The sequence below is a fragment of the Pseudoliparis swirei genome, chromosome 20, assembly GCF_029220125.1.
Source record: "Pseudoliparis swirei isolate HS2019 ecotype Mariana Trench chromosome 20, NWPU_hadal_v1, whole genome shotgun sequence".
Classification (NCBI taxonomy): domain Eukaryota; kingdom Metazoa; phylum Chordata; class Actinopteri; order Perciformes; family Liparidae; genus Pseudoliparis; species Pseudoliparis swirei.
This window is the reverse complement of record NC_079407.1, coordinates 20,945,259-20,964,503: the sequence shown is the minus strand read 5'-3', so window position 1 is coordinate 20,964,503 and position 19,245 is coordinate 20,945,259. Positions and strand designations below refer to the sequence as shown.

The 19,245-nt window shown below is 45.0% G+C and overlaps 1 protein-coding gene across 5 annotated transcripts in view; it reads right to left on the bottom strand.

The window, feature by feature from the left end:
* sipa1l3 (signal-induced proliferation-associated 1 like 3) overlaps positions 1–19,245 on the bottom strand; it is a 64,933-nt gene extending 45,688 nt beyond the window's left edge. For 4 of the 5 annotated variants that reach the window (XM_056440683.1, XM_056440688.1, XM_056440687.1 and 1 more), the window contains exon 1: positions 19,155–19,245. The gene's annotated coding sequence lies outside the window, so the exon portion shown is untranslated. Of the gene's footprint in view, positions 1–6,745; positions 6,828–19,154 lie in introns of those variants that run through there. The other variant, XM_056440686.1, reaches the window with a different exon arrangement.

The window sequence follows — 19,245 nt, the reverse complement described above, 5'->3', positions numbered from 1 at the left end:
AGGGCTGAGCGATCGCGGTCACAGATAGAGATAATAGTGCCCGCTAGTTCCTCTGATGTCTGGTAAAATGACTCCTTTGGGATTTTCTTCCTACACTATTTATTGTCACTGGATTTGGACCGTTTTTTGGTGGTTAGGCCAAGAAAAAGTGTGGGAAAGGCTGGGCATATTGTGGGTGTAATCCTGTAAAGTAAAAGTTTAACTGATGCCGAATTCCGAGATTGTTCAGTACAATTTCACCTCCATAAAACGAGGGACAGTGTAGAGAGGAAGCATGTTAACAGGCTCGCTTTTAATTGGCCATATTAGTAAAAACCTGACGCAAACTGCATGAGCTTTCTAACTAAAGTGAGTGAAATACATCATCCTTGATTAATATAGTTAAAGGCTTTATATTCGTCTCAAACACTCTCCGGTACAAAGTAAGCACTCAACCCAAGTTCACCTCCATTCCAGGGATGTCATGGTGGGATGTGATCGGGTCACCATCATGTGTTTCTCTCAGGACATACAGCCCAACATTAAAAAGAAAAGATGGATCCTATTAATGCTGCATGACCTCCCCCTTTACTGCAGGACAACACGTCTTTGCACACCGATCCAAAACATACTATTCCATATTTTCATCGCTAATATTTTCCATTTTGATATGATGCTTGAATCTCCAAATATACGCTGAGAAATATCTAAGAAAGACCAGAGGCGAATAATGGAGTGCCGGGCATTTAATCACTTCGATAACCCTGCAACCTTTGCTCCTGGATACGTTGATTATATGCAGGAATTGGTGATTAATGTATACAATGTGTAAAACAAAATAAATTTAAACCATTATTTATTGAACAGCAGGATTTAAGATTACGTGGGAAATCATTGTTTATGACTTTGAAGCGGCCAAATATATGCAGTCTCATATGCAATATAAATATTGGAGTAACTCCGAATGCAATACAAAGATGTTGTGCACAATTATGATGAATTTAAGCCATTCTATGAAACACAATATATAGAGGTTTATAGAGCAAACCAATATAATCGAGCAAACAATCAGTTGAAGAGAGAGCAGAACAGTTTAAAGTCCATATGTTTGGCGGAAAGGAAGAAAACAACAGAACTCTATCGTATGGTTACGTGAACAGCTGACATTGGGTTACAGACTGGAGTAAGAACAGAACATTCCTGTACTGGGAGGGAAGACATTGTGGACATTTGTTAAACAACTCTTGAGAGATAATGTGTTGTAAATGACTCTCCTGACCTCACTCTCTGTCTCCTTTCAGACCGGCGGCTCACAGCGCTACCACCCTGTCCTGGGGTGATCCTGACCCAGAGCCTTTCAGTCCACCACAGGGACTCCAGACAAAGCAGGCTCAGAGCGGCGGGAGGAAATTAAAAACACAGCCACGCCTCCCTTTCCCCCCCTCTCCTCTAGCGTGAGGCCAAATACAAGAACATCCTCGTAAAGTCTGCGTATTAAGTTCCAAATCTTTTTTTACATTTATCGTTGGAACCCCAGAGACCCACATAATGAGAGATGCCATGGCAGGGTCTGAATGAGTAGCAATACACTGTTTGCATCCAAAATCGTGTATGTGTAAAGTACGTATGAGATCAAATGTAATTACAGCTCATTCTCTAATAACTCATAATCACCTCAAACATACAATAGCCTGAGCCACTTCCCTCACTGTACTCCTCTGTGGGTGTGCTTTCATCCGAAGAAGGACCTTCAGAGATTTAAAAATGCTGAACAGGATCGACAGGCAGGAAACATGGAAAATACGAGGAGGAGGAGGAGGAGGAATGCACAGGGGAACCCCGAATATATGATCCTCTGTTTTTTAACGGACACTCAAGCCAGTTTTAAACGGCGGACTGAAATTTCTCACAGTCTGTAATTTGGCAAGCAGAAACCACTGAAACTGCTCAAACTAAAAGTAATGAATCTTAACACAGAGGAGTTTAAAATGATGTTATACTGAACATGTGTTGACAATCTGGAGAGTTGCACAGCTCAGTCTCTGAATAGTGTAAAATAAACATTATAGCCTAATTGCCAGGAGCAGTTAACATTATTTCATACTAATTGAAGAAATACATAGCTAGATTTTTTTCTGCCGTTATTTTTCAGGATTTGTAGCACGGTTGTTATCCACGTTCTCTTTGACATCCGCTTGATTTACGGTGAACACAATGGTTTCCCGATCGTTCCTTTTTGACAGTATAAAGCCGCATGCCACCAGTCCGATGCTTGAGAAGACTACGACATCCCAGTGTGAGCATTGCAGTGACCCCATTCCTACAGCCAGCTTCAGTTGTCACTGCTGAATATTTACATCCAGACACATGTCAGCTGGGAGCTCTCTTGGCAAGCAAACCGTTGCCGAGCTCGGCTGTTAAACCGGACACATACTTCTGCATTAGGGTGTTGCAGAGAATCTCTAGATCCTCTGGAGCCGATGTGCACCTCCTCCAAAATACACACGTCAAGGCTACTGCAGCTGTGGCGATACCACATGGAGACCGCACACGTGGGATTGATTCCTTCTCAGTGAAGCCATACTGAATATCTATAAAAGATATGTCTCTGTGGTTTATTTCTGGCATGGCTATGAGAGAGTAACCAATCCCAACACAGACTTCAAAACACTTTGCCATGGTGATCTCACTGTTGTAAAGAAAGAAATAGAGCCATTTTTCCATGTATAAATCTATGTGCCTACATGCATGTCGGTCTTGCTGAACGGTCTCTTATGTACACACGTTCAAACAGCCGAACAAACAATCCCCAAACAAAGCCGCTGGAACTCCTGGCAAAACAGGAAATACTACTTCATAACAGCAGCAGACAAAGAACGGCGAGGATGACTTTGAGTTTCACTACGCCGTGCCATGAGTCACTGCACACCTTCACGAACAAGGAGTAACAATTTGTTTGTTAGGCAGTCATGCCCACGGCGCGTTGGCCGACACACACGCAGTCACCTCCTGACTCGATGCAAACAACAACTGGAGGAGAGCTTTGCTTTTTCATCTGATCTCTTTCAGACCGGATAACAACTTTGATGTCTTTGAAATGGCATATTTGTTGTCAAGTAAAAAAATGTTTTGATGAATACTCGGTACAAAACCCGACCCGTGCTCCGACAGGACGAGAACTTCCTGTGCACCGTAACTCGACTTGGCTGGGGAGGGAAATGTTAAGCCACTGGGAGGTCTGCTTAATGAGAGAAGGTCTCTTTACGTGCCACGTGTTGCAGAGTCACACACACACACACACCAATGTTTCTCGGCGTCCTTGTCTTCTCTCATGTATTTTGTGTCTTCCCACCTGTGCACTACTGTTCATTTTCTCTCTCTTTCCCTGCGAGATGGACGGAGCAGTACAGACAGAGAGAGCGAGAGAGAGAGAGAGAGAGAGAGTGTGTGTGTGTGTGTAGCTGACGAACAGCAGAGCTTCCAGTTCTCGCCAGGTGGCCTGTGTCCAAGCTGTTTGCTAATGACACGTCACGAAAAGCAGCTCGCAATGCAAACTTTGAGCCACACACACACACACACACACACACACACACACACACACACACACACACACACACACACACACACACACACACACACACACGCTGCAGCAGCCCACTCACCACTTAGTGCTGTGGTTTCGCTCTGAGGCTTTTTATACACACAGACCTGGAGAACAGGTGTCGCACATCCTCGGCGGCAGCTGTACGAGCGTTAACCGTGGAGGTGAGGCCTCTGAGAGAAGCTCGGCATCTCTGTCGAACAAATGTGGCAGACTATTTCAGTTTGTTCTCCTGTAGGCACTCAATGAGGCAAATATTGACTGAGGGTTGGCTCGGGCCCCGTCTCTGTGCTCCACCACATCACCTTGGACTCAACACCGCAGAGCACGTCTTTAACCCCACCACTCAGTCGGGACTCACTCCAAAAAATAAAAAGGGAACTTTATTCATTTGTTGTTCCCGATGAGGCTGTCAGTTCCACCTGTCTTTGAGAAAAAGACTCATATGAGGGAGGTTAAAGCAGAGATTCAAACGTGTGATTTCTGATCCACCTGCTACCGGCAGACTCACACAGGACTAGAATCCGGGTCCAATGTCTCGGCAGCTGAAAGCTTTACCGACCAAGTGACACTCAAACTGGTGCTGCTGGCAAACGGTCTGTGTAGCTGTATCCTGCTAAGGTACACGCTCTCAAGTGAACCAACAGACAGTAAATCTGATGACGTGCTGCCTGCCAACCTTTTGTACGATGGGTTTTTTAAATGCTTCTTTCAATGTGGGAACGTTGACTAGTTTGGTATGTAGGGGAATACCCACGAGTTTGATGAGAATATCAACACCCTTCTTGTGAATGCCTTTCAATATGGAGTGGACTCAGCCGTCGGCTTGCTTTCACATAAAGACTGGGAAGTAAACAATTAAGACTTTGTGGCATGAAAAAGGTTTACGTGCGTGACTGCTCACCGACGAACACGAACCACAACAAACTACAATGTTTTGATCGCCGTGTATTTGTATGCGTGCGTGTTATTCGCATAAGTCAAAAAGTATTAAACCGAATCGCATGAAATTTGGTGGGATGATTGGTTATTATCCGGGGACCATTTGATTAGATTTTGGGATCGCTCGGGTCAAAGGTCAAGGTCATGAAAAGGTCAACATCTTCTTTTGACCATAGCACGGTCAATTTATATCCAATTGGCATGCAAATAATGCCAACATGTTCATAAGTCAATGCCCAATCTTGTGATATGCGAAGGTATGCGCTCTACCGAGTGCCCGTTCTAGTTTACACTTAAGATGTTGAACTGAAAGAGCATACCTTTATAATATGTTAATTAGTGAGCTTGAGAGGCACTGGTAGATGACTTGTGTTACCTTTGGACGGAGCCAGGTATGCCACTAGTTTCCAGTTGTTGTGCAATGCTAAGCTGCTGCTTGGAGCTTCATATTAAATGGACGGATACAAAAAAGAGCTGTAGAATTTTTCTCATCTGACTGCAAAAACAAAATGCTGACCGATTGCTTTTGCGGTAAGATCGCCCATACCGATCCACAGAGCGTGGTGTATCAGCATCATCAGGAAGCAGGTGTCAGAACTCTGTGTATGCACACAGGAGGAGCCCAGACAGTTAAAGGGTTATCTCTGCTACACTGGTTTACTGCATTCATCTGAGAAATGTGTTCCATCAAATTCCAGTCATGAACACTGACCTTTGGAAACAGCAATAGCATGGTGTACTTTTATGATGGACATACACCAGCACAGAGCATTATCGGCCATCTCAGCAAAGATAATGTAGTCTTGAGGGGACAAAGATCTTTTATGAGATGGTCATAAGTGTTCATGGCTGCCCAAGCTCATCAGAGCTGTTATGCAGCGCTGGACGACATCCCATCGTACTGGATGCCACGGCTGAGCAGCTTGGACTCGGCCAAAACGTGCAGACAAAGACACAAACACAACCCCTTTTAGATCACATCACTCATTGTGTCTCATCAGTGTGCCGTTTCCCCATCTTGAGAAACTATGTGATGCTCTGGATAAAAAGCCCAATTTATTCAGCGCTTCCCGCCAGAGAGACTCTTCAGACAGCTCGCCCTTTCAGCGCTAGAATCAGCCTTTGTTAATTATAAATCTCAGGCTCAGGGAGGAAAGCACCCAGAGTAAAGGCATGGGATGAGGAAGGATACTAAGAGAGGTCTGAGAGGGAGAAAGAAGGGAGACCGAGTGATTTGAAGGAAGATGTAAAATGACGGCGACGATAAGGAACGCAGGGAGGAGAGAGTCTGTTTTGGGGAAAGAGGAACAATAAGGACCGGCTAGCAACTGAGCAAGCGTGGCTGACCCTGATTCTGCCATGACTCCACTCGGCTGGAAGGAGGGGGAGTCGAGACGTAAAGCTACAGTGACAGGGCTGCTGCTGCTGGAACAACGCACCCCCCACCCCTGAACCGGCCTTCACTCGTTCATGCCCCCCCCTCCTCCTTTTCGTCTTCCATCACCGCTCGTCCACTTGGACAAAAGAGGGAAACATTCATCAAATGTAAATACCCACGACGTTGCGGATGCACAGCACGGGCAAGTAAACCGATCTAGATCCCAAACACATTCAGCCCTTCGAAAAAGCGCGATGCACAATTTGGCTTTGATGTTGTGGTCTGCATTTCTCTGAGAGTTTCTTCATCCATGCATGCGAGAAGCCTGCACATAAAGAATGCGAGGAATGTGGCATGATGAGCCCGTTTTAATGGGAGAGGAAGCCCAGCATAGTGGGGGGGGGGGGGGGAAAGCAGGCACGTTATACTGGGAGAAGATGGACTCAAACTGGACTGTAGTCCAGAGGCCAGCACATCACAAACCAGTCTGGAAGAGGGGCGGGGCAATACATACGCCTGCCTGGCTGACTGAGCGCTGTGAGGGCCGACAGAGAGGCGGACTTCAAACCACAGCAGGGCGACTTCCCCGTGTGTTTATGACCAGGGAACCTACAACTCTCACACACTCACTTCAAGATGGACAGATCCACACTCGTATGCATCCACTTACAAGACAAATAAACAAAGTCACAGTGCCACAAATAATCTTAAACCGTGAAGAGGGGGGGGGGGGGATAAAAGAAAACTCACACAGATACTATTTCTGGGCAGTAAGACAAGAAAGAAGCCACAAGCAACAAACCATCAGCTCATTCTTGGAAGAGGATTAAAAGCTCTAAACTCACCGTTTTGGCAGGAGACCCTGAGATGGTGTGCTAAGTGGGCTAAAGAACACCACAAGTCTCATAATCACTCAGTTCCTCCTCCTCCTCCTCCTCCTCCTCCTCCTCCTCCTTCAATCCGTCTGTCACCACCAACTGAGGGGAGCAATTTCAAGTCCTGACGAATATGTGGAGTTGCCTAGGTAGAGGGCGTTAGATTAAATGATATTAACACCAAAATGTGAACACGCAACTTCATCTGGACACATCTGTGCATGAGACAAACTTGGAGGACAACTTCCACGCCGCTCTTGCCCACGAGTGACACATCTTTCCTTCTAGAAGGGTCCGCATACTCTTCCTCTCACACCGACCGTAATGTGTGATGTCGTGTTTCCCCCTCCCCCCTCAGTTTCTACTTGTGAGGGCAAATCCTCACTGTGTGTAGCGCGAGCTAAAACTTTACATCGGCAAGACTTAAAAAAAAATTTTATCGATCCGTGTGCACTCTGTGTGCTCTTCCAAAAAAAAAAGAAGCATCTCGAGTCCACACTGGATCCCGAGCCGACATGCACACACACGCATGAACACATACACTCCCGCTGATCACACAACACCACCATCCAGACACGGAGGAAACATGAGCCTCTGGTGAAACTGTAGAAGCGTGGCTCGGCCCGGCCCGGCCCCGGAGAGACCAGACACTGTTTGCCTTGCGGGACTCGCGAGAGCAAACAGAGAACGCTACAGTCGGCCCATTGAGACCGAGCTGGAACACAAAGCTGCACAAACTGAGAAAGTGTGAGAAAGAGAACGAGGCCAGCAAGTCAGGAAACTGAAACAGAGCAAATAGCACTTTAAGTCAATTTCAAATACTGTATATTTGTTAAAATGCCCATGCGAAACACAGAAGATGGGCCCACAGACGGCAGCCTTGGTACTGCGCGCTCTGGTACTTTCGCTGTTTTTGTGTACACAGACTTGACGAACATAAAGGTCATTCTGATAGGTACGGGGGGGGGGGGGGCTCCGATACACTTGGCACAAACACTTAACCGAACCATTTATCTACACCTCCACCTGCGAGTAGTGGTCAGGCACTTTCAAAACGAAAAGGGTGAATCCGATCTTGTATCCGACCAGAACACTGATCCTTCTCAAGTCAAAGGAAGAATGCCCACTCACCTCTACTCATCGGACACGGGATCAGATACTGAAGTTTAGAATCACGCAAACGGTGGTTTTGAACATTGATTTGCAGAAAACTGACAAATAACTAATAAAGGCGTGTCGCATTTTTTGTAAAATATACTTATTTATTCATCGTTTTTCTTACATTGAATCCATTTAGTCCTTTTTTTATACTTCTGTGTATTTTGTGGTCGCACCATTTGTTCATAACCGGCTGCTATAATTGACATGCCGGGTTTATTATTGCTTGATTAAATAAAATCCATGCATGTAAATGCTTCACACACACAGACATGGATAGACTTCTACTAAATGAGGGCAGCAGATGGTGAGCACAGGTCAACACAGCCTATTCAGCAGATCTCATAAAGAGGGGTTTGTCTCCACTGAAAGAGGATTACTGGAGAAAGGTGTGGCTCCTTTTAACTCACAGTGGCATTGTGTGTGGTTGTGCGTGTGTGTGTGTGTGCGCACGTGTGTGTATATTCCATCCAGCCAATATGAACACGGGATGTGGCTGAAGCTCTTTCAGCACCTTCAGAATCAAGAGGACAACCTAGACTTTGCTTTAAAAGCCGTTTCCCTCTCAGCCAGCGTACGGCTCCAACGCTAAAGTAGCGGCAATAATGTACACACGCGTGTTGTGTTTAGGTTGAGGTGAGGGGGAGTGTTACTTATCAATAGAGATCTCAGCCCCTCAAAACTATCTGAGGGATCTCCACCGACAGCAGAATCTCAGATGTGGAATTTGGCCAGTGATAACAGCCGAGTGGGATGTGCGTCCATTCCAACCAGCGGAAAAAAACCTCCAGCCGAGGGACTGCATCCCCATATCGCCGCCACTTTGTTCCTACAGGAGGGGAGATGGCGTGAAGGTCTGCGTGGCCGCCACTCGACTCATTCTTCACCCTGAGTTCCAAAGAGCGCAGTCACAACAAGCTAAACCCCTCCAGAAGTCGCCTCCCCTTCCCTCCGCGTTTGGTTTCCAGTGTGGCTCGAGTCCAGGGTGTGGCTGCACACGCATGCGTGCACTCACGCATGCGTGTGCAGCCACACTGAGCCACACGTGGGCTCACTAAAGCAGACGCTGGCCTAGTTGTTTTTCGAAGCGCAGACATTGATGAAATCATTTGAATAATGAAGAAAAAGTTGAGTGGAAATGTGGAGAGAGGGGAAGAGGACGGTTAGAATTTGACATTTGAGGGAAATACCTACATTTAATCTGTGAGAAAGTTAGATGGAAATTTCAATGCAAACTATGGAATAACTTTGGAGCCCCAGCAAATAACCCGCAGGTAAAACCACAAATTGCCATTTAGGTTTTAAATAATACAGACAAACGAGATGCAGCATGTTAGTTAGAGAGCTGACGGTGCTGGTAGATGGGTTCTCTTAACTTTGGACTGACCCAGGCGAGCTGTTAAGCACCCCCTTTCTCAACATTCATATTTAACCCAAGAATGGTAGCAATCATCTCGTCGAACAATAAGCTGTGTAATGAGTTTCCCAAAATGTTGATGATTCCTTTATGAACTGTGCAGGGGAGAACAAATACACGGCGCTAGAGGCTTTCCACAGTGCTTCCAACATTTATGTCAAAATCAGACGTAGGCACCAGTGGAAAGGGGGCAGGGGTCTTAATGGCAGCAGCCATGTGTGAGCGAAGGGGTCTGGGCTGAGAGCAGAGACAGGAGTTCATGAGGTCGCCTCAGTGCACGTCTGAGGCGGAGCAGAGGGGACACGCTGTGGGTGTTTGCGAGCCTTTGGGCAACAAAGTGGGTCGAGTGAGTTTCATCCGGCGGGAAGATAGCAGTGACCTTCAGTTCACACACACACACACACACACACACAGCCACCTGGTAGCTGCAGCACAGAAACAAAATGTCCACTCCCTTTTTTTTGTTCTAAATCTTTTTGTGTTGCATCTCTTAATCGTTCTCATCGAGAGGAGATCCGTTCCACATACACAACCTCTCGGGGCTCTCACTTCTGTCTCGGGGGTCGAATCACATTCACACACTTTTTATTGCCACTCAATTTCACTTTGCTTTGTTCTCCATCTTTGTCTTTTTTGATGACCATTATTACTTCTTAGGTCGAGCCTGGCCTCACAGCCCGAGGAAGGACACATTAATGAGGTGAAAGAGGAGACTGGCTGTCTTGTACGAAGAGGCCTCCCTTTTACCCTCTCCTTGTCTGTGGGCTCCTATCTCTCCTCCCGTGCCAAGTCACATCTCTCCCTCAGAGTTATCAGCTCATCTCCTCCTCTCCCACGATGATAACAGGCTCTACACCCACACGGCTGTCTCTCCCCTCCACTGCTCTCTGGCCTGATCCTATTGGACAGGCACACAAAGCCCTGAGCGACAGTTATGCTGCATTTCTAACTACATTGTACAGCTCGACTCAACTCTCTTTTGGCATCATCGGGTCACGTCCTTCTCTCCATTTAGTTTCCCACTGACGAGAGTACCCCCTTCAATCAGACGGGGTTCTCAGCTGATCGCAACGACATCATCCTCCACTCGCTGGATCCTTTCATTGGCACCCAAACAATGTCTGCACTTTGTCAACTCGACAGTCACTATTGATGGCGGCGTGGCGATTTAGAAATGGCGGCACACACAAATTGTCTCTGACGAATCAGTGTCGGCGGTGTTTCAAAGCCCGTTTCTAGTATTCAACCCTGTTTGCTACGAACCTGACAAAAAAGTAACACGTACCATCCACAACTTTTTTTCTAATGGAAAAACAAAAAGGGCGAGTTGAGTTGAGCAGTCGGGCCGTACCGTGCAGAGGAAATGCGGCACTAGTACCACTGGCAGGCTAACAGCCAAGGTACGGCAACTTTATGCACTTCAGCAACAAGGCAATTGTTACCTGTGGCTCAATTTCAAGATTTAATTTCTAAAGTCTATGATGTTGTCTCCAGGTTCGGCTATGGAGCTCAAGTCATGTGTGAAAAACACAAAATCAAATGGTTGAGTTTAAGGGCTTTTACTGAACATAAAAATAAATCACGTACACATATTTATAATGAAAAGAGCTTTGTCACAGTGGGCATTGTATTCATCCATCTCGTGGGCAGCTCGCCATCTTCATCGGATACAAAGTGTGTATCTCAAAAACCTGACCTGTACACAAGGTCACATAAAACAGTTAATTCAAAACACAAACAAATGTTAACAGCAGTAACCAAAAGCGCTGACAGTCAGGGAAATACAAAGGAAAAGGATAAAACCATGTAATATAACAAAATGGAGGTCTAACATTTACACAAAATATTCTCAGCACATTGCACAGTCTACAACACAAAATTAACTTCAAAGTAATAGAGGTACACTCGCGCTGCACTCACCGCTGTCTGCACCCAAACGAAACAGGATGTGACCTCTCTTGACCCGGATATTTATCAGGACTCGGGTCCTGGATTGGCCAATTAAAAGTTCTTCCTCCCTGAGCCAATCAGTGGGTTACACAATTCAGAATTCTTTACATAAAACACCAAATGCGTCAACATCATCATGATGAATGTTGCTTTTGACTGGAATAAACAAGTGTCACCCATTACGTACAGCGGTGCCGTGAGTGCATGATCTGAACGCATCTGGGCAGCAGCCAACGGTGCAGAGGGAAGTCACTAAAAAGAGAGTTGCTGATTACAATGCAAGTGTTTCAACGGGTGGCATCAGCAGGGCTCACTGCTATGTATTCAAGCACTTCAATAAACGGCACTGGAAGGCATAGCAGCCCTCACGTGTCGTACCACAGGAGAGGTTATTGCTCAGAATTAGCAATAAATAAAAGCTCAAATAGAGAATATATACGTGTACAATACTGGAAGGAGCCACTATAGTTTCACACCGTTTGGAAGACCTCAGTTAGACGTCTGCTCCTCTCTTCTGCTTTTGTGTTCTCTCAAATCCACCTATGTCCCACCTGTGTTTCACATATTGCCCTGCCGCATCAACAGCACACACACATCCGCGTACCAAGCCCTCTCTGGGCAGAGGACATCAAATGGAGTTGTGAGAAACAAGCCTTCCAAATAGCCTCCATCTCAGTATCAAATCTCATTTGGAAATGAGGAGGAAAGAGATGCACATTTAGATACAGTACCGTAAGAAATGGGCCACGTGGCATTCATGGATTGACTTAGCATTAAAACAATGTCTCCAGTCAGCAGTCTCTCTGAAAGGCTGCATGTCTGTCATAAAACATCTGTATGTGTACCGATTGTAAATCACTGAGGCACATTTGTGATTTTGGGCTATCCAAAATAAACTGAATTGAAGTTATGCCTCTCTGAAAGGCTGCATGCCTGTCTGCACACAGATGTTGATTCATAAAACATCACACACACACACACACACACACACGTTCTCCAACCGTTTTTTTCTCCCCCCTCCCCAACAGCACTTGGCGGTGAGCCAATACTGAACCATCCCAACAGTCCAGGATATAAACTGCATGTCAGAGACAAATTGTGTTAACATTTTTCTGCGCTGGGAAGGAATGTTTCCTCTCCTGTGAACTGGTCATTTGTCTTTGTGACTGATCTCTGTGGCGTAGGGCCACTCTCCCCCATGACTAGTGTCTGATTCATAGCAACTCTCATCTCCACCGCACATTTGCATCCTCCTCGGTACGTAGTCACTTCCTGCAGCAGAGAGCCAGAAGGAGCAAAGAGCAAGCGCCTCCAAATGAAGTACAGATGGAATTTTACATGAGGTGTCTGGGGGCTACAAATATGTTTTTATTTCTCTGAAGAAGGAAACTAAAATGTGGTCATACACACACATCTCTCAGGATGAAGAATTGACTCATTGTTCAGATATATCGTGAGCTCGGTCATTACAATCTTGTGTTGATCCAGTGTTTCAGGCCATTGAAATTAAGGGATTTTAAACTTTCTCATTCACTTCTTTTATTCCAATATTCAAATCTATCTTTTGAAAAACAACTTCATCAGCACATAGTGAGTGTCCTGAAATGGCTCTCTGTTGGCCGCCTTTCAGACCTCATCGTGCGTCTGTATGCCTCTAAAGGTCCTTTACAGTATGTGTGTGTGTGTGTGTGTGTGTTCCCTGGTACGATTTAGAGCTGAGAACAATTAGTCACAATAATACAAAGACAAAAGAATCAATGTTAGGATGTCCACTTGAGCTCTGTAACAAGTACTTCATTAATGACATTAATCGACTAAACAAATAATCAGATTAATTGAACATTAAATATGAATTTGTTGCAATCCTCGTGTGATCATATGGTCCACACAACACAGAGCCTAGGGAAGCAACTACCGGGAGTCATTGGGATCAAATAATCTGGAAATTCTTTTTAGCTTTTCAATTATTTATTCTGTAAAAAGTCAGAAAGTAGGAAACACATGCCCGAGAGGAAGACTTTATACGTCTCGTTTGATCCGACCAATGGTCAAAAACCAACCAACGATATTCAGTTAACAATAATATATGACAAAAAACAACAACCAATTCCCACACTTAGGCTTTTCCTTTAAAACCATCACTGAAATAACGATCAACTACAACTCTAGTGAGGCCTTTAGATTCTTGCTCTGAATAAAACCAAAAGCAAGGTGTGTAGCTCTTGCCGTGACAGTTGTGTGACGGACGAGCCCGTGTGTGTTCACTCCTCCTCACGACATTAAAAGCAGATGGAGACAGAATCAGCTGCTTCTTTATCCCGTCATGCAGGATTTCCTCTTTCCAGAACATCTCTGCTATGTTGGCGTATGACAGAGCCACACACACACACACACACACACACACACACACACACACACACACACACACACACACACACACACACACACACACACACACACACACACACACACACACACACACACACACACACACACACACACACACACACACACACACACACACACACACACACACACACACACACACACTCTTTAAGAAGCAGACATACTCAACTCCCAAGACACAAGAAGTCGAAGGAATAAAGACAATAGAGACATTACAGGGAGAAAAGGTGTCTGCTGCTCCTCTTAAGCTACATGACAATTTTTGTAATGGTTGTGTCTCTGCAACTCTCGACAACAAAGGCGGTTCTCTGGAGATCAAATGCATAATTTGTGCCTCCATCATCCACCGTCTCACAGCACAGGAACTCCCTTTAACATCATCAGTCCCCTTGAAAAAGAGGAACACAGGCTAGAGAGAACAGTATAAAGGGGGAGAGTAACAGATAAAAGCTCTTTATGTTCCGGAGATGAGCACGTTCAGTACTGCTCAGAGACGAAGCCGGACAGAGGGTTATCGCAGCGACCCATACCCCTTATGGCCTTGGATTCTTAATTTATTCTTTATTAACAGGATTCAGTGTGATAATTGAGATGGAACCCAAACAGCCATGTCTGGTTTTCTGTGAACATCTTTACTCTCCTCCATTTCAATACACGGAGATCAAAGTGTAAACGCATCACCTGACAGGGCCGAGTACAGGCTCTTTGTTAAGTGAACACCAATTCATAAATCTACGTGGCCTCCACTTGAAATTACTAAATGGACAGCCTGCATAAATCTCTCTTTACGTCCAACACTTTGTCAGGCTGTCGAAATGATTTGTCGCGAATGTAGACGTAGAGTAACCCCGACGAAAGCTCAGTGTTAAGTGCAATAACCCTGTTGTGTTGTGGATGGATGGCATTCCCTCTCACTCCCTCTGCTCCCAACGCCGACCAGGGGGAGGACATCGGCCGAGCTGTGGCGAGCAAGGGCCTCCTCAACATCTGTGTTTATCCTCTCGCTAAAACCAGCAGGCTATATTTACCCGTCAAACATACCCAGAGCAGAGAGGAGCAGAGAGATGGAGCCTGCGACACCTTCTCCTTCTGGGTTGTGAAGGATAATAACGGCACGCTGTCAGCACCACGAGGAACATAAAAGCACACTTTAAGACATTTACTTTCCTGAGAAGAAGACACGGATTGATAAACAACACCTTGAGGAGAAGAAGAAGAAGAAGAAGAAGAAGAAGAAGAAGAAGAAGGCTTTATAGATCAACTGTCTAGATGTTTATAGCTGCACAGAAGACCATAAAGCACGGAATCATTTCAGGAGATATTGGTGCGCTCCTCTTTCGATAAATCTCTGCAGTCTTGACACAGTCATGCACGCTGACTTATGGATAAGACCCTCAAGGGAGGCACACACATAAAGGAGAGTGTGGACAGAGGGGCTTTGCACTACTCGTGGTGGTCTGATGTCATTTCACCTTAAACGGTAACACCTGCACTCTGACTGGTACACGTATGATGCAGGTCTACTGGACACACCTGTGTTTGATCCATTTACATCAGACTGCTGTCGTGTGCGGGACCATTAGAGGGCCATCCAATCAATCCCAGCAAACGTCCCAGTATGATTCAATGCAAAAAACACACATTTCCACTTTGTAGTTAAATATTTAACATTTATTCCAACACTGAGATAATAATTTATATATATATTATAAGATATATAAATACGATCTAATGTAAATATACATTATACATATTATAATAAAATATAAATATCGTATAATATAAATCACATATACATTATTATATTTCTTTAAATGTGCCTGCTGGCAGTCGGCTCAACTCTAAGTAGATAATATATATGTGTAAATGTACATGTATGAGGAGATGACCATCGAGAATAGGAGTTTGAATATGTGTGTGAGATTCTGTATATGGGACAGGGAACGTAACGAACACATCCAGAAGTTTTTAAAGCGCTAAATAAACTTTATGAACAGCTCGGCCACACTATACAACAATGTACAACAATGTACCACAATGTACTACAATGTACAACACTGTACAATACTGTACAACAATGTACCACACTGTACACAATGTACACACTGTAAAACACTGTACAACAATGTACCACACTGTACACAATGTACACACTTGTAAAACACTGCGTGGCTCTGCATGCGGTCTATGAGAAGGTCAAGGCCCGGCTGCGGCGTGTGGTGTTCAATGTGGCTCGAGAAGATCTGTAAATAAATGATTCCTTGTGGGCAGAATGGATAGCGCTCGTGTAGAAGTCATCATGACGTGATAAGAACTCTCACAGTAATCTAACTAATATCGCTGCTTCCTCAATGGGATCTTTGAGGAAGGGAGATCCATTTCCTTCTGGGGGCGTGGCCATCATATCCAGCTACAGTCAATGAGCCTGCGCTGGAGCAGGTTCACATTTTTGGATGTGTTGCGATGGTGATTTTTCCAAAGTTGCTTCGTGGAACCAAAAGGCCTCACTTGTTAAATCTAACCCTGAAAAGGTACGAGAAATCGGGCTCTGGCAAGAGGCCATAACGTATGAACAACACAAACATCAGGAGGTCTGCCAACGTGTCGGAAAGGAGAATTAAAACCAAAATCTTTGTTGCCTTAAAAACATCACAGAATAGACCCCTCTGGAAATGTCTTGTTCACCCAACGAAGTGTGTGAGTTCTTTAAAGCCTTTGTGACGAATAAAAGAACAGGGAAATATCAACAACTGATGAGTCACATCTACCAAGAGACGGCATGGTGATTCACCTTTTACAGGCGGAATGACTCAGGTAACCCACGTTCAGCTCCGTTTGAAGACGGGATCCTTTGTTCCTGCAGCTGTTTCCAATGAAACACTGAAATAAGTAGCACACACACACGAGATGTTCCTCAAGATCACAGACTGAGAGCAATTGTTATCTGGTACCCAGAGGAGCCAGCGACAAGCCACCGTACGACTATGTGACGAGGGAAAAGAGAGTATGAAGTGAGCGTAGATCGGATCGTGTAATATCAGAAATACCAACACAAACATGCTGCGTACTTTTGTTAGCAGAACATATTCTGGATAAAATCTAAGGTATAAACCAAATAATACAAACATTTGATTGGAAAGGTGATGTTTTCCTTGACCGTCTCAGAATTACACAATTTCCACACCAAAACTTCCTAAGAATTTATATATTAAATACCTCAGATTTTGCCCTTTAGTCTTCCGACTATTCACAAGCGCTTTTACACGACACGCCATTTACTCATTCACACCCGTTCATACACTGATGGCAGACGATCATGCAAGGTGCCACTATCCTCAAGGACAAACTAAGCTCACACGCACTAACATGCACATAAAGCAGCAACCCCGCTAAGTAAACAAAGACTCTGACTTCCTTCTCTGAGACTCCACTCTATATATAAATTCAGAGAGCTAACCGTTGTTGCTATACTAATGTTAAGATGTTAGATGCAGCTGCTTTAATGACAATGATCATTTTGACGTTTTAAGGGCTCCGTCGTCGTTGGCCCTTGCCTCAGCATACCATGCCGTGTCAGAACGCCTCTTACAAAGAAACGACAGCAGCATCACAGACAACTGTAAAAAGTGGATTAAAGGAGTTCAACTATAATTATTGCATTTGAAGATTCTAACTTCATTACATCTCCACCACAGTCTGAAGTTCCCCATCGTTTCTGCTGGTTTGCTTGATCTCTTGGAAGTCACAAGCTCCTGTTTTCTATACATCCATCAACAAACTGCTTACAGGGACATGCTGCACCCACCGGTGTAATAAATCACACTGAACTACGTGTTCTGCAGTTTCTTCTTCGACTATAAAATTATGGAATATTTCCCGTTGTCACACAGGGGGAAGGTTACGAGAGGAGATGGGAATGAAGGTTACGAGCAGCAAGGCAGTTTCAAAGTCTGGGATCTCACAAGAGCAGCGGCTCAGATCCCAGCGTCATTACGTTCATAACATCCTTTGGATTTTCAAAGCACAAGAATATACAACATTGGAGTTGCACGGACTAATAACTTCACAAGCCATGAAAGTAAGTTGGTCTACTTAGTTTTGCTTTTGATATGGAACATGTTCAAGCAACCATCTAGAAAGGATGGACATGTCTTCCTGTAAAGTGTAAACAGAGAGCATTTAAAAGACAGTTTGTCGCAATCCCTCTTTAGTCGATAGAAATTCGATTTATATTAAGGAGAATCAAGTCATTATTTTTCAACATAAAAGTCTCAGTTTAGAACGACATTCAAATCTGATTTCCTTTCGGACGGAAATCGACGTGGAGGATTTCCCGAGTGTGCAGCAAACAGCTCAGCTGCTGCTATGGGAGGCGAAGCAAAGGGAGAACCAGGGAACGGCATCGTGCATCAAGCTCACATTTCCCCCTGTAATAATTATTCCATTAGTTCCAGAAAGGATGTAACCAGAGCACATGTTGCCCAGAATATGTGCAGCGCTGCAACGCTCTGCTGCTCGTCCACGACCGATCCATCATGCTGAGGCTCGACGTGTCATTTCCTGAAAGCTGGGGAATACAGCAGCAACAAGGGGGATCTCTATGAAAGGGAGACGACACGCCGAGGCATCATCGCCTCTTCATTCTGCGTACACACTCGACTGCACAAGCACACACACACACACACACACACACACACATATACACACACACGTTGACATCTCAACAAAGTCTGCATGTTCCACCACGATCAGTTCTCTTTTATGATCACAGTTAAAACATTAAAACATTGGCATTCATAACTACTGCAACCCTCTTATTACATGTGTTAGTGAAACCCATGCACTGTAAATGAGAAGGTGTAACCGCACAGCCAAGTATACCCCTACAGTTCATTTTGAAACAAATCTCCAGCCAAGACAACTTCCGATTGCAGAACAACTAACTACTCGAAATTCAAAGCTCGTCCAGACGAACTAGCTGGCTAGCTCTGTTGCTCCCAAACAAAGGTCTCATTGTCTGGAACTTGTAGTCTTACCGTATTTTCTTGGCCCTCACACTTGCGATTAACTCAGGTACAGAAAAACTACAAATTAGAATTCTGCACGGTTCTCCGAGCATGCGCAGTGCAACCTACATGACCAGGAAGGTTGTATAATATAGTAGTTAATGAATTGTTGCGGGGGCCACTGCTTATTTGAGGCTACATGTGTACTGTGTTGACTGGCCGGAGGTGGAAGTGAAGTGTTGAGCCGGTGTGGACGGGTTCAGGTGGGGCTCGGGCGACCCGGCTGAGCCGTAGTAAGGAGCACGTCCTCTGCATGGACTGAAGTTGCTCGGCTCCGCTGCTCCGCTCGCTAACGTTTAGTTCGCTCGTCACTTTTCAGCGCTTTGAATAGATCGCGCTGTTCGTCTGAAACTGTTCCGAGAGAACCAAAAAGAGTACACACCTTTCTGGGACGAGGTTCCGGTGTTTCCGCTCGGCTCATATTCCGTTAAAATAAATCTCCAGGCATTGTGGAAACACTCGCTGTGGCCGAC